Source organism: Haliotis asinina, chromosome 2 (genome assembly GCF_037392515.1).
Source record: "Haliotis asinina isolate JCU_RB_2024 chromosome 2, JCU_Hal_asi_v2, whole genome shotgun sequence".
NCBI lineage: Eukaryota > Metazoa > Mollusca > Gastropoda > Lepetellida > Haliotidae > Haliotis > Haliotis asinina.
This window is the reverse complement of record NC_090281.1, coordinates 67,015,645-67,027,984: the sequence shown is the minus strand read 5'-3', so window position 1 is coordinate 67,027,984 and position 12,340 is coordinate 67,015,645. Positions and strand designations below refer to the sequence as shown.

The 12,340-nt window shown below is 44.9% G+C and overlaps 28 non-coding genes across 28 annotated transcripts; 10 read left to right on the top strand and 18 right to left on the bottom strand.

Moving 5' to 3' along the window:
- The first annotated feature begins 438 nt into the window (after positions 1-438).
- LOC137275146 (small nucleolar RNA U3) lies at positions 439-658 on the top strand. Its single transcript, XR_010956466.1, has one exon. It is a non-coding gene; the product is annotated as a small nucleolar RNA U3 (small nucleolar RNA).
- Positions 659-824: 166 nt separating this feature from the next.
- On the bottom strand, positions 825-897 carry Trnav-cac (transfer RNA valine (anticodon CAC)). The gene has a single exon. It is a non-coding gene; the product is annotated as a tRNA-Val (tRNA).
- Positions 898-1,114: 217 nt separating this feature from the next.
- Trnav-aac (transfer RNA valine (anticodon AAC)) lies at positions 1,115-1,187 on the bottom strand. Its single transcript has one exon. It is a non-coding gene; the product is annotated as a tRNA-Val (tRNA).
- A 548-nt stretch (positions 1,188-1,735) lies between these two features.
- LOC137275145 (small nucleolar RNA U3) lies at positions 1,736-1,955 on the top strand. The gene has a single exon (XR_010956465.1). It is a non-coding gene; the product is annotated as a small nucleolar RNA U3 (small nucleolar RNA).
- A 165-nt stretch (positions 1,956-2,120) lies between these two features.
- Positions 2,121-2,193, bottom strand: Trnav-cac (transfer RNA valine (anticodon CAC)). The gene has a single exon. It is a non-coding gene; the product is annotated as a tRNA-Val (tRNA).
- A 217-nt stretch (positions 2,194-2,410) lies between these two features.
- On the bottom strand, positions 2,411-2,483 carry Trnav-aac (transfer RNA valine (anticodon AAC)). The gene has a single exon. It is a non-coding gene; the product is annotated as a tRNA-Val (tRNA).
- Positions 2,484-3,031: 548 nt separating this feature from the next.
- LOC137275144 (small nucleolar RNA U3) lies at positions 3,032-3,251 on the top strand. The gene has a single exon (XR_010956464.1). It is a non-coding gene; the product is annotated as a small nucleolar RNA U3 (small nucleolar RNA).
- Positions 3,252-3,418: 167 nt separating this feature from the next.
- Positions 3,419-3,491, bottom strand: Trnav-cac (transfer RNA valine (anticodon CAC)). The gene has a single exon. It is a non-coding gene; the product is annotated as a tRNA-Val (tRNA).
- A 217-nt stretch (positions 3,492-3,708) lies between these two features.
- On the bottom strand, positions 3,709-3,781 carry Trnav-aac (transfer RNA valine (anticodon AAC)). Its single transcript has one exon. It is a non-coding gene; the product is annotated as a tRNA-Val (tRNA).
- Positions 3,782-4,329: 548 nt separating this feature from the next.
- On the top strand, positions 4,330-4,549 carry LOC137275141 (small nucleolar RNA U3). Its single transcript, XR_010956462.1, has one exon. It is a non-coding gene; the product is annotated as a small nucleolar RNA U3 (small nucleolar RNA).
- A 166-nt stretch (positions 4,550-4,715) lies between these two features.
- Trnav-cac (transfer RNA valine (anticodon CAC)) lies at positions 4,716-4,788 on the bottom strand. Its single transcript has one exon. It is a non-coding gene; the product is annotated as a tRNA-Val (tRNA).
- A 217-nt stretch (positions 4,789-5,005) lies between these two features.
- On the bottom strand, positions 5,006-5,078 carry Trnav-aac (transfer RNA valine (anticodon AAC)). Its single transcript has one exon. It is a non-coding gene; the product is annotated as a tRNA-Val (tRNA).
- Positions 5,079-5,626: 548 nt separating this feature from the next.
- LOC137275140 (small nucleolar RNA U3) lies at positions 5,627-5,846 on the top strand. Its single transcript, XR_010956461.1, has one exon. It is a non-coding gene; the product is annotated as a small nucleolar RNA U3 (small nucleolar RNA).
- Positions 5,847-6,012: 166 nt separating this feature from the next.
- On the bottom strand, positions 6,013-6,085 carry Trnav-cac (transfer RNA valine (anticodon CAC)). Its single transcript has one exon. It is a non-coding gene; the product is annotated as a tRNA-Val (tRNA).
- A 217-nt stretch (positions 6,086-6,302) lies between these two features.
- Positions 6,303-6,375, bottom strand: Trnav-aac (transfer RNA valine (anticodon AAC)). Its single transcript has one exon. It is a non-coding gene; the product is annotated as a tRNA-Val (tRNA).
- Positions 6,376-6,923: 548 nt separating this feature from the next.
- On the top strand, positions 6,924-7,143 carry LOC137275139 (small nucleolar RNA U3). The gene has a single exon (XR_010956460.1). It is a non-coding gene; the product is annotated as a small nucleolar RNA U3 (small nucleolar RNA).
- A 166-nt stretch (positions 7,144-7,309) lies between these two features.
- Positions 7,310-7,382, bottom strand: Trnav-cac (transfer RNA valine (anticodon CAC)). The gene has a single exon. It is a non-coding gene; the product is annotated as a tRNA-Val (tRNA).
- Positions 7,383-7,599: 217 nt separating this feature from the next.
- Trnav-aac (transfer RNA valine (anticodon AAC)) lies at positions 7,600-7,672 on the bottom strand. Its single transcript has one exon. It is a non-coding gene; the product is annotated as a tRNA-Val (tRNA).
- A 548-nt stretch (positions 7,673-8,220) lies between these two features.
- Positions 8,221-8,440, top strand: LOC137275138 (small nucleolar RNA U3). The gene has a single exon (XR_010956459.1). It is a non-coding gene; the product is annotated as a small nucleolar RNA U3 (small nucleolar RNA).
- Positions 8,441-8,606: 166 nt separating this feature from the next.
- On the bottom strand, positions 8,607-8,679 carry Trnav-cac (transfer RNA valine (anticodon CAC)). The gene has a single exon. It is a non-coding gene; the product is annotated as a tRNA-Val (tRNA).
- Positions 8,680-8,896: 217 nt separating this feature from the next.
- On the bottom strand, positions 8,897-8,969 carry Trnav-aac (transfer RNA valine (anticodon AAC)). The gene has a single exon. It is a non-coding gene; the product is annotated as a tRNA-Val (tRNA).
- A 548-nt stretch (positions 8,970-9,517) lies between these two features.
- LOC137275137 (small nucleolar RNA U3) lies at positions 9,518-9,737 on the top strand. Its single transcript, XR_010956458.1, has one exon. It is a non-coding gene; the product is annotated as a small nucleolar RNA U3 (small nucleolar RNA).
- Positions 9,738-9,903: 166 nt separating this feature from the next.
- On the bottom strand, positions 9,904-9,976 carry Trnav-cac (transfer RNA valine (anticodon CAC)). The gene has a single exon. It is a non-coding gene; the product is annotated as a tRNA-Val (tRNA).
- A 217-nt stretch (positions 9,977-10,193) lies between these two features.
- On the bottom strand, positions 10,194-10,266 carry Trnav-aac (transfer RNA valine (anticodon AAC)). Its single transcript has one exon. It is a non-coding gene; the product is annotated as a tRNA-Val (tRNA).
- Positions 10,267-10,814: 548 nt separating this feature from the next.
- On the top strand, positions 10,815-11,034 carry LOC137275135 (small nucleolar RNA U3). The gene has a single exon (XR_010956457.1). It is a non-coding gene; the product is annotated as a small nucleolar RNA U3 (small nucleolar RNA).
- Positions 11,035-11,200: 166 nt separating this feature from the next.
- Positions 11,201-11,273, bottom strand: Trnav-cac (transfer RNA valine (anticodon CAC)). Its single transcript has one exon. It is a non-coding gene; the product is annotated as a tRNA-Val (tRNA).
- A 217-nt stretch (positions 11,274-11,490) lies between these two features.
- Positions 11,491-11,563, bottom strand: Trnav-aac (transfer RNA valine (anticodon AAC)). The gene has a single exon. It is a non-coding gene; the product is annotated as a tRNA-Val (tRNA).
- A 548-nt stretch (positions 11,564-12,111) lies between these two features.
- Positions 12,112-12,331, top strand: LOC137275134 (small nucleolar RNA U3). Its single transcript, XR_010956456.1, has one exon. It is a non-coding gene; the product is annotated as a small nucleolar RNA U3 (small nucleolar RNA).
- Positions 12,332-12,340: the final 9 nt, after the last annotated feature.

The window sequence follows — 12,340 nt, the reverse complement described above, 5'->3', positions numbered from 1 at the left end:
AAAACACAACTTAGCACAATGGAATCATGAGTGGGAGCTTATATAAAGAGGATTTGGGTGGGGCTAATTAAGGTGTAATGATGTGCGATCACACCAAGTCTCCTTCTGGTTCTTCCAACTTGGATGTTGACACTGGAGCAGTCACAGTCACAATCATACCCACGGTCAATGGGAGATAACCACCAATACGCTGTAATCACAAAACAATTTACATTGAGAAAACACTTGATCAGTTGAGATTGCCTGTACTCTATGTGCTTTTTTCAGTTAATCACAAACGTGGAATGAATCCGAAGAGCACACAGGTGGCCCTGTCTACGACAGATTGTCGTGCTGGAGATTTTTCCAGACGTGTACCAACAACGATAGGTGCTATTGCATACCACACGGGCGTGCCTTTTGAAAAGAAGTAGGTACAAAATCCGGCCCGCAGTAGTTAAGATCATACTTTTAGGGATCATTTCTATAGTATGCATCGCCATGACTTCAGGTAAAACTGACAGTCTACCAAACCACGAGGACGATAGACAGTCTCTCTTTCTGAGCGCGAAGCCAACCAGGGTGAGTGCCATCTGAGGTTAGTAACCCTGGTTCTTGATGACCGTTCCTCTCAGTCACATGTGGCAGAGATGGAGGGAAGAGAGGCATTCTGAGTGGTTTGGCCAACCCCATTTTCATCTGTCTCAATAAATGCCAGTTAGCAAACCTCATATAACGCTCCCTGAGTCTTATAACGCATTGGATATAGTACACAACTGCTCTGACATCTGTCAGCAAGGAAGAATTGCAAAACGACAATTCATGGAGGTGTAAAAAAAAAAGGAAGGTTCAGGCGAGGCTCGAACTCGCGGCCTTCTGCGTGTGAAGCAGACGTGATAACCACTACACCACTGAACCTTAGCTGTCATGGCACACGTATTTGTAATGACCTATACCTGTCGCTGACACTGACACAACACAAGCCGGGGATATGCTGAGGGCCCACGTACATGTTAAAGGGAGAGAAGTAGGAAAGAATTAATCTGTAAGAAGCCCGCTTCACTTGTGGTAGGTTTCAAGTTGAGAAAGAGAGTTGTGCTTATTGCAAGATATAATGCAACCCCAAGAAAAAATAAGGTTCCGGCGAGGCTCGAACTCGCGGCCTTCTGCGTGTTAAGCAGACGTGATAACCACTACACCACGGAACCAGTTGCAAGCCTTTGGAGAAACAAGCTAAATCTCTTCCAGGTGATATAGCTTGAGCATAGTCTTCTCTGCTACTTCATTTCCTTACATTAATAAGGTTTGAACATATCCAAAAACACAACTTAGCACAATGGAATCATGAGTGGGAGCTTATATAAAGAGGATTTGGGTGGGGCTAATTAAGGTGTAATGATGTGCGATCACACCAAGTCTCCTTCTGGTTCTTCCAACTTGGATGTTGACACTGGAGCAGTCACAGTCACAATCATACCCACGGTCAATGGGAGATAACCACCAATACGCTGTAATCACAAAACAATTTACATTGAGAAAACACTTGATCAGTTGAGATTGCCTGTACTCTATGTGCTTTTTTCAGTTAATCACAAACGTGGAATGAATCCGAAGAGCACACAGGTGGCCCTGTCTACGACAGATTGTCGTGCTGGAGATTTTTCCAGACGTGTACCAACAACGATAGGTGCTATTGCATACCACACGGGCGTGCCTTTTGAAAAGAAGTAGGTACAAAATCCGGCCCGCAGTAGTTAAGATCATACTTTTAGGGATCATTTCTATAGTATGCATCGCCATGACTTCAGGTAAAACTGACAGTCTACCAAACCACGAGGACGATAGACAGTCTCTCTTTCTGAGCGCGAAGCCAACCAGGGTGAGTGCCATCTGAGGTTAGTAACCCTGGTTCTTGATGACCGTTCCTCTCAGTCACATGTGGCAGAGATGGAGGGAAGAGAGGCATTCTGAGTGGTTTGGCCAACCCCATTTTCATCTGTCTCAATAAATGCCAGTTAGCAAACCTCATATAACGCTCCCTGAGTCTTATAACGCATTGGATATAGTACACAACTGCTCTGACATCTGTCAGCAAGGAAGAATTGCAAAACGACAATTCATGGAGGTGTAAAAAGAAAGGAAGGTTCAGGCGAGGCTCGAACTCGCGGCCTTCTGCGTGTGAAGCAGACGTGATAACCACTACACCACTGAACCTTAGCTGTCATGGCACACGTATTTGTAATGACCTATACCTGTCGCTGACACTGACACAACACAAGCCGGGGATGTGCTGAGGGCCCACGTACATGTTAAAGGGAGAGAAGTAGGAAAGAATTAATCTGTAAGAAGCCCGCTTCACTTGTGGTAGGTTTCAAGTTGAGAAAGAGAGTTGTGCTTATTGCAAGATATAATGCAACCCCAAGAAAAAATAAGGTTCCGGCGAGGCTCGAACTCGCGGCCTTCTGCGTGTTAAGCAGACGTGATAACCACTACACCACGGAACCAGTTGCAAGCCTTTGGAGAAACAAGCTAAATCTCTTCCAGGTGATATAGCTTGAGCATAGTCTTCTCTGCTACTTCATTTCCTTACATTAATAAGGTTTGAACATATCCAAAAACACAACTTAGCACAATGGAATCATGAGTGGGAGCTTATATAAAGAGGATTTGGGTGGGGCTAATTAAGGTGTAATGATGTGCGATCACACCAAGTCTCCTTCTGGTTCTTCCAACTTGGATGTTGACACTGGAGCAGTCACAGTCACAATCATACCCACGGTCAATGGGAGATAACCACCAATACGCTGTAATCACAAAACAATTTACATTGAGAAAACACTTGATCAGTTGAGATTGCCTGTACTCTATGTGCTTTTTTCAGTTAATCACAAACGTGGAATGAATCCGAAGAGCACACAGGTGGCCCTGTCTACGACAGATTGTCGTGCTGGAGATTTTTCCAGACGTGTACCAACAACGATAGGTGCTATTGCATACCACACGGGCGTGCCTTTTGAAAAGAAGTAGGTACAAAATCCGGCCCGCAGTAGTTAAGATCATACTTTTAGGGATCATTTCTATAGTATGCATCGCCATGACTTCAGGTAAAACTGACAGTCTACCAAACCACGAGGACGATAGACAGTCTCTCTTTCTGAGCGCGAAGCCAACCAGGGTGAGTGCCATCTGAGGTTAGTAACCCTGGTTCTTGATGACCGTTCCTCTCAGTCACATGTGGCAGAGATGGAGGGAAGAGAGGCATTCTGAGTGGTTTGGCCAACCCCATTTTCATCTGTCTCAATAAATGCCAGTTAGCAAACCTCATATAACGCTCCCTGAGTCTTATAACGCATTGGATATAGTACACAACTGCTCTGACATCTGTCAGCAAGGAAGAATTGCAAAACGACAATTCATGGAGGTGTAAAAAAAAAAAGGAAGGTTCAGGCGAGGCTCGAACTCGCGGCCTTCTGCGTGTGAAGCAGACGTGATAACCACTACACCACTGAACCTTAGCTGTCATGGCACACGTATTTGTAATGACCTATACCTGTCGCTGACACTGACACAACACAAGCCGGGGATATGCTGAGGGCCCACGTACATGTTAAAGGGAGAGAAGTAGGAAAGAATTAATCTGTAAGAAGCCCGCTTCACTTGTGGTAGGTTTCAAGTTGAGAAAGAGAGTTGTGCTTATTGCAAGATATAATGCAACCCCAAGAAAAAATAAGGTTCCGGCGAGGCTCGAACTCGCGGCCTTCTGCGTGTTAAGCAGACGTGATAACCACTACACCACGGAACCAGTTGCAAGCCTTTGGAGAAACAAGCTAAATCTCTTCCAGGTGATATAGCTTGAGCATAGTCTTCTCTGCTACTTCATTTCCTTACATTAATAAGGTTTGAACATATCCAAAAACACAACTTAGCACAATGGAATCATGAGTGGGAGCTTATATAAAGAGGATTTGGGTGGGGCTAATTAAGGTGTAATGATGTGCGATCACACCAAGTCTCCTTCTGGTTCTTCCAACTTGGATGTTGACACTGGAGCAGTCACAGTCACAATCATACCCACGGTCAATGGGAGATAACCACCAATACGCTGTAATCACAAAACAATTTACATTGAGAAAACACTTGATCAGTTGAGATTGCCTGTACTCTATGTGCTTTTTTCAGTTAATCACAAACGTGGAATGAATCCGAAGAGCACACAGGTGGCCCTGTCTACGACAGATTGTCGTGCTGGAGATTTTTCCAGACGTGTACCAACAACGATAGGTGCTATTGCATACCACACGGGCGTGCCTTTTGAAAAGAAGTAGGTACAAAATCCGGCCCGCAGTAGTTAAGATCATACTTTTAGGGATCATTTCTATAGTATGCATCGCCATGACTTCAGGTAAAACTGACAGTCTACCAAACCACGAGGACGATAGACAGTCTCTCTTTCTGAGCGCGAAGCCAACCAGGGTGAGTGCCATCTGAGGTTAGTAACCCTGGTTCTTGATGACCGTTCCTCTCAGTCACATGTGGCAGAGATGGAGGGAAGAGAGGCATTCTGAGTGGTTTGGCCAACCCCATTTTCATCTGTCTCAATAAATGCCAGTTAGCAAACCTCATATAACGCTCCCTGAGTCTTATAACGCATTGGATATAGTACACAACTGCTCTGACATCTGTCAGCAAGGAAGAATTGCAAAACGACAATTCATGGAGGTGTGAAAAAAAAAGGAAGGATCAGGCGAGGCTCGAACTCGCGGCCTTCTGCGTGTGAAGCAGACGTGATAACCACTACACCACTGAACCTTAGCTGTCATGGCACACGTATTTGTAATGACCTATACCTGTCGCTGACACTGACACAACACAAGCCGGGGATATGCTGAGGGCCCACGTACATGTTAAAGGGAGAGAAGTAGGAAAGAATTAATCTGTAAGAAGCCCGCTTCACTTGTGGTAGGTTTCAAGTTGAGAAAGAGAGTTGTGCTTATTGCAAGATATAATGCAACCCCAAGAAAAAATAAGGTTCCGGCGAGGCTCGAACTCGCGGCCTTCTGCGTGTTAAGCAGACGTGATAACCACTACACCACGGAACCAGTTGCAAGCCTTTGGAGAAACAAGCTAAATCTCTTCCAGGTGATATAGCTTGAGCATAGTCTTCTCTGCTACTTCATTTCCTTACATTAATAAGGTTTGAACATATCCAAAAACACAACTTAGCACAATGGAATCATAAGTCGGAGCTTATATAAAGAGGATTTGGGTGGGGCTAATTAAGGTGTAATGATGTGCGATCACACCAAGTCTCCTTCTGGTTCTTCCAACTTGGATGTTGACACTGGAGCAGTCACAGTCACAATCATACCCACGGTCAATGGGAGATAACCACCAATACGCTGTAATCACAAAACAATTTACATTGAGAAAACACTTGATCAGTTGAGATTGCCTGTACTCTATGTGCTTTTTTCAGTTAATCACAAACGTGGAATGAATCCGAAGAGCACACAGGTGGCCCTGTCTACGACAGATTGTCGTGCTGGAGATTTTTCCAGACGTGTACCAACAACGATAGGTGCTATTGCATACCACACGGGCGTGCCTTTTGAAAAGAAGTAGGTACAAAATCCGGCCCGCAGTAGTTAAGATCATACTTTTAGGGATCATTTCTATAGTATGCATCGCCATGACTTCAGGTAAAACTGACAGTCTACCAAACCACGAGGACGATAGACAGTCTCTCTTTCTGAGCGCGAAGCCAACCAGGGTGAGTGCCATCTGAGGTTAGTAACCCTGGTTCTTGATGACCGTTCCTCTCAGTCACATGTGGCAGAGATGGAGGGAAGAGAGGCATTCTGAGTGGTTTGGCCAACCCCATTTTCATCTGTCTCAATAAATGCCAGTTAGCAAACCTCATATAACGCTCCCTGAGTCTTATAACGCATTGGATATAGTACACAACTGCTCTGACATCTGTCAGCAAGGAAGAATTGCAAAACGACAATTCATGGAGGTGTAAAAAAAAAAGGAAGGTTCAGGCGAGGCTCGAACTCGCGGCCTTCTGCGTGTGAAGCAGACGTGATAACCACTACACCACTGAACCTTAGCTGTCATGGCACACGTATTTGTAATGACCTATACCTGTCGCTGACACTGACACAACACAAGCCGGGGATATGCTGAGGGCCCACGTACATGTTAAAGGGAGAGAAGTAGGAAAGAATTAATCTGTAAGAAGCCCGCTTCACTTGTGGTAGGTTTCAAGTTGAGAAAGAGAGTTGTGCTTATTGCAAGATATAATGCAACCCCAAGAAAAAATAAGGTTCCGGCGAGGCTCGAACTCGCGGCCTTCTGCGTGTTAAGCAGACGTGATAACCACTACACCACGGAACCAGTTGCAAGCCTTTGGAGAAACAAGCTAAATCTCTTCCAGGTGATATAGCTTGAGCATAGTCTTCTCTGCTACTTCATTTCCTTACATTAATAAGGTTTGAACATATCCAAAAACACAACTTAGCACAATGGAATCATGAGTGGGAGCTTATATAAAGAGGATTTGGGTGGGGCTAATTAAGGTGTAATGATGTGCGATCACACCAAGTCTCCTTCTGGTTCTTCCAACTTGGATGTTGACACTGGAGCAGTCACAGTCACAATCATACCCACGGTCAATGGGAGATAACCACCAATACGCTGTAATCACAAAACAATTTACATTGAGAAAACACTTGATCAGTTGAGATTGCCTGTACTCTATGTGCTTTTTTCAGTTAATCACAAACGTGGAATGAATCCGAAGAGCACACAGGTGGCCCTGTCTACGACAGATTGTCGTGCTGGAGATTTTTCCAGACGTGTACCAACAACGATAGGTGCTATTGCATACCACACGGGCGTGCCTTTTGAAAAGAAGTAGGTACAAAATCCGGCCCGCAGTAGTTAAGATCATACTTTTAGGGATCATTTCTATAGTATGCATCGCCATGACTTCAGGTAAAACTGACAGTCTACCAAACCACGAGGACGATAGACAGTCTCTCTTTCTGAGCGCGAAGCCAACCAGGGTGAGTGCCATCTGAGGTTAGTAACCCTGGTTCTTGATGACCGTTCCTCTCAGTCACATGTGGCAGAGATGGAGGGAAGAGAGGCATTCTGAGTGGTTTGGCCAACCCCATTTTCATCTGTCTCAATAAATGCCAGTTAGCAAACCTCATATAACGCTCCCTGAGTCTTATAACGCATTGGATATAGTACACAACTGCTCTGACATCTGTCAGCAAGGAAGAATTGCAAAACGACAATTCATGGAGGTGTAAAAAAAAAAGGAAGGTTCAGGCGAGGCTCGAACTCGCGGCCTTCTGCGTGTGAAGCAGACGTGATAACCACTACACCACTGAACCTTAGCTGTCATGGCACACGTATTTGTAATGACCTATACCTGTCGCTGACACTGACACAACACAAGCCGGGGATATGCTGAGGGCCCACGTACATGTTAAAGGGAGAGAAGTAGGAAAGAATTAATCTGTAAGAAGCCCGCTTCACTTGTGGTAGGTTTCAAGTTGAGAAAGAGAGTTGTGCTTATTGCAAGATATAATGCAACCCCAAGAAAAAATAAGGTTCCGGCGAGGCTCGAACTCGCGGCCTTCTGCGTGTTAAGCAGACGTAATAACCACTACACCACGGAACCAGTTGCAAGCCTTTGGAGAAACAAGCTAAATCTCTTCCAGGTGATATAGCTTGAGCATAGTCTTCTCTGCTACTTCATTTCCTTACATTAATAAGGTTTGAACATATCCAAAAACACAACTTAGCACAATGGAATCATGAGTGGGAGCTTATATAAAGAGGATTTGGGTGGGGCTAATTAAGGTGTAATGATGTGCGATCACACCAAGTCTCCTTCTGGTTCTTCCAACTTGGATGTTGACACTGGAGCAGTCACAGTCACAATCATACCCACGGTCAATGGGAGATAACCACCAATACGCTGTAATCACAAAACAATTTACATTGAGAAAACACTTGATCAGTTGAGATTGCCTGTACTCTATGTGCTTTTTTCAGTTAATCACAAACGTGGAATGAATCCGAAGAGCACACAGGTGGCCCTGTCTACGACAGATTGTCGTGCTGGAGATTTTTCCAGACGTGTACCAACAACGATAGGTGCTATTGCATACCACACGGGCGTGCCTTTTGAAAAGAAGTAGGTACAAAATCCGGCCCGCAGTAGTTAAGATCATACTTTTAGGGATCATTTCTATAGTATGCATCGCCATGACTTCAGGTAAAACTGACAGTCTACCAAACCACGAGGACGATAGACAGTCTCTCTTTCTGAGCGCGAAGCCAACCAGGGTGAGTGCCATCTGAGGTTAGTAACCCTGGTTCTTGATGACCGTTCCTCTCAGTCACATGTGGCAGAGATGGAGGGAAGAGAGGCATTCTGAGTGGTTTGGCCAACCCCATTTTCATCTGTCTCAATAAATGCCAGTTAGCAAACCTCATATAACGCTCCCTGAGTCTTATAACGCATTGGATATAGTACACAACTGCTCTGACATCTGTCAGCAAGGAAGAATTGCAAAACGACAATTCATGGAGGTGTAAAAAAAAAAGGAAGGTTCAGGCGAGGCTCGAACTCGCGGCCTTCTGCGTGTGAAGCAGACGTGATAACCACTACACCACTGAACCTTAGCTGTCATGGCACACGTATTTGTAATGACCTATACCTGTCGCTGACACTGACACAACACAAGCCGGGGATATGCTGAGGGCCCACGTACATGTTAAAGGGAGAGAAGTAGGAAAGAATTAATCTGTAAGAAGCCCGCTTCACTTGTGGTAGGTTTCAAGTTGAGAAAGAGAGTTGTGCTTATTGCAAGATATAATGCAACCCCAAGAAAAAATAAGGTTCCGGCGAGGCTCGAACTCGCGGCCTTCTGCGTGTTAAGCAGACGTGATAACCACTACACCACGGAACCAGTTGCAAGCCTTTGGAGAAACAAGCTAAATCTCTTCCAGGTGATATAGCTTGAGCATAGTCTTCTCTGCTACTTCATTTCCTTACATTAATAAGGTTTGAACATATCCAAAAACACAACTTAGCACAATGGAATCATGAGTGGGAGCTTATATAAAGAGGATTTGGGTGGGGCTAATTAAGGTGTAATGATGTGCGATCACACCAAGTCTCCTTCTGGTTCTTCCAACTTGGATGTTGACACTGGAGCAGTCACAGTCACAATCATACCCACGGTCAATGGGAGATAACCACCAATACGCTGTAATCACAAAACAATTTACATTGACAAAACACTTGATCAGTTGAGATTGCCTGTACTCTATGTGCTTTTTTCAGTTAATCACAAACGTGGAATGAATCCGAAGAGCACACAGGTGGCCCTGTCTACGACAGATTGTCGTGCTGGAGATTTTTCCAGACGTGTACCAACAACGATAGGTGCTATTGCATACCACACGGGCGTGCCTTTTGAAAAGAAGTAGGTACAAAATCCGGCCCGCAGTAGTTAAGATCATACTTTTAGGGATCATTTCTATAGTATGCATCGCCATGACTTCAGGTAAAACTGACAGTCTACCAAACCACGAGGACGATAGACAGTCTCTCTTTCTGAGCGCGAAGCCAACCAGGGTGAGTGCCATCTGAGGTTAGTAACCCTGGTTCTTGATGACCGTTCCTCTCAGTCACATGTGGCAGAGATGGAGGGAAGAGAGGCATTCTGAGTGGTTTGGCCAACCCCATTTTCATCTGTCTCAATAAATGCCAGTTAGCAAACCTCATATAACGCTCCCTGAGTCTTATAACGCATTGGATATAGTACACAACTGCTCTGACATCTGTCAGCAAGGAAGAATTGCAAAACGACAATTCATGGAGGTGTAAAAAAAAAAGGAAGGTTCAGGCGAGGCTCGAACTCGCGGCCTTCTGCGTGTGAAGCAGACGTGATAACCACTACACCACTGAACCTTAGCTGTCATGGCACACGTATTTGTAATGACCTATACCTGTCGCTGACACTGACACAACACAAGCCGGGGATATGCTGAGGGCCCACGTACATGTTAAAGGGAGAGAAGTAGGAAAGAATTAATCTGTAAGAAGCCCGCTTCACTTGTGGTAGGTTTCAAGTTGAGAAAGAGAGTTGTGCTTATTGCAAGATATAATGCAACCCCAAGAAAAAATAAGGTTCCGGCGAGGCTCGAACTCGCGGCCTTCTGCGTGTTAAGCAGACGTGATAACCACTACACCACGGAACCAGTTGCAAGCCTTTGGAGAAACAAGCTAAATCTCTTCCAGGTGATATAGCTTGAGCATAGTCTTCTCTGCTACTTCATTTCCTTACATTAATAAGGTTTGAACATATCCAAAAACACAACTTAGCACAATGGAATCATGAGTGGGAGCTTATATAAAGAGGATTTGGGTGGGGCTAATTAAGGTGTAATGATGTGCGATCACACCAAGTCTCCTTCTGGTTCTTCCAACTTGGATGTTGACACTGGAGCAGTCACAGTCACAATCATACCCACGGTCAATGGGAGATAACCACCAATACGCTGTAATCACAAAACAATTTACATTGAGAAAACACTTGATCAGTTGAGATTGCCTGTACTCTATGTGCTTTTTTCAGTTAATCACAAACGTGGAATGAATCCGAAGAGCACACAGGTGGCCCTGTCTACGACAGATTGTCGTGCTGGAGATTTTTCCAGACGTGTACCAACAACGATAGGTGCTATTGCATACCACACGGGCGTGCCTTTTGAAAAGAAGTAGGTACAAAATCCGGCCCGCAGTAGTTAAGATCATACTTTTAGGGATCATTTCTATAGTATGCATCGCCATGACTTCAGGTAAAACTGACAGTCTACCAAACCACGAGGACGATAGACAGTCTCTCTTTCTGAGCGCGAAGCCAACCAGGGTGAGTGCCATCTGAGGTTAGTAACCCTGGTTCTTGATGACCGTTCCTCTCAGTCACATGTGGCAGAGATGGAGGGAAGAGAGGCATTCTGAGTGGTTTGGCCAACCCCATTTTCATCTGTCTCAATAAATGCCAGTTAGCAAACCTCATATAACGCTCCCTGAGTCTTATAACGCATTGGATATAGTACACAACTGCTCTGACATCTGTCAGCAAGGAAGAATTGCAAAACGACAATTCATGGAGGTGTAAAAAAAAAAGGAAGGTTCAGGCGAGGCTCGAACTCGCGGCCTTCTGCGTGTGAAGCAGACGTGATAACCACTACACCACTGAACCTTAGCTGTCATGGCACACGTATTTGTAATGACCTATACCTGTCGCTGACACTGACACAACACAAGCCGGGGATATGCTGAGGGCCCACGTACATGTTAAAGGGAGAGAAGTAGGAAAGAATTAATCTGTAAGAAGCCCGCTTCACTTGTGGTAGGTTTCAAGTTGAGAAAGAGAGTTGTGCTTATTGCAAGATATAATGCAACCCCAAAAAAAAATAAGGTTCCGGCGAGGCTCGAACTCGCGGCCTTCTGCGTGTTAAGCAGACGTGATAACCACTACACCACGGAACCAGTTGCAAGCCTTTGGAGAAACAAGCTAAATCTCTTCCAGGTGATATAGCTTGAGCATAGTCTTCTCTGCTACTTCATTTCCTTACATTAATAAGGTTTGAACATATCCAAAAACACAACTTAGCACAATGGAATCATGAGTGGGAGCTTATATAAAGAGGATTTGGGTGGGGCTAATTAAGGTGTAATGATGTGCGATCACACCAAGTCTCCTTCTGGTTCTTCCAACTTGGATGTTGACACTGGAGCAGTCACAGTCACAATCATACCCACGGTCAATGGGAGATAACCACCAATACGCTGTAATCACAAAACAATTTACATTGAGAAAACACTTGATCAGTTGAGATTGCCTGTACTCTATGTGCTTTTTTCAGTTAATCACAAACGTGGAATGAATCCGAAGAGCACACAGGTGGCCCTGTCTACGACAGATTGTCGTGCTGGAGATTTTTCCAGACGTGTACCAACAACGATAGGTGCTATTGCATACCACACGGGCGTGCCTTTTGAAAAGAAGTAGGTACAAAATCCGGCCCGCAGTAGTTAAGATCATACTTTTAGGGATCATTTCTATAGTATGCATCGCCATGACTTCAGGTAAAACTGACAGTCTACCAAACCACGAGGACGATAGACAGTCTCTCTTTCTGAGCGCGAAGCCAACCAGGGTGAGTGCCATCTGAGGTTAGTAACCCTGGTTCTTGATGACCGTTCCTCTCAGTCACATGTGGCAGAGATGGAGGGAAGAGAGGCATTCTGAGTGGTTTGGCCAAC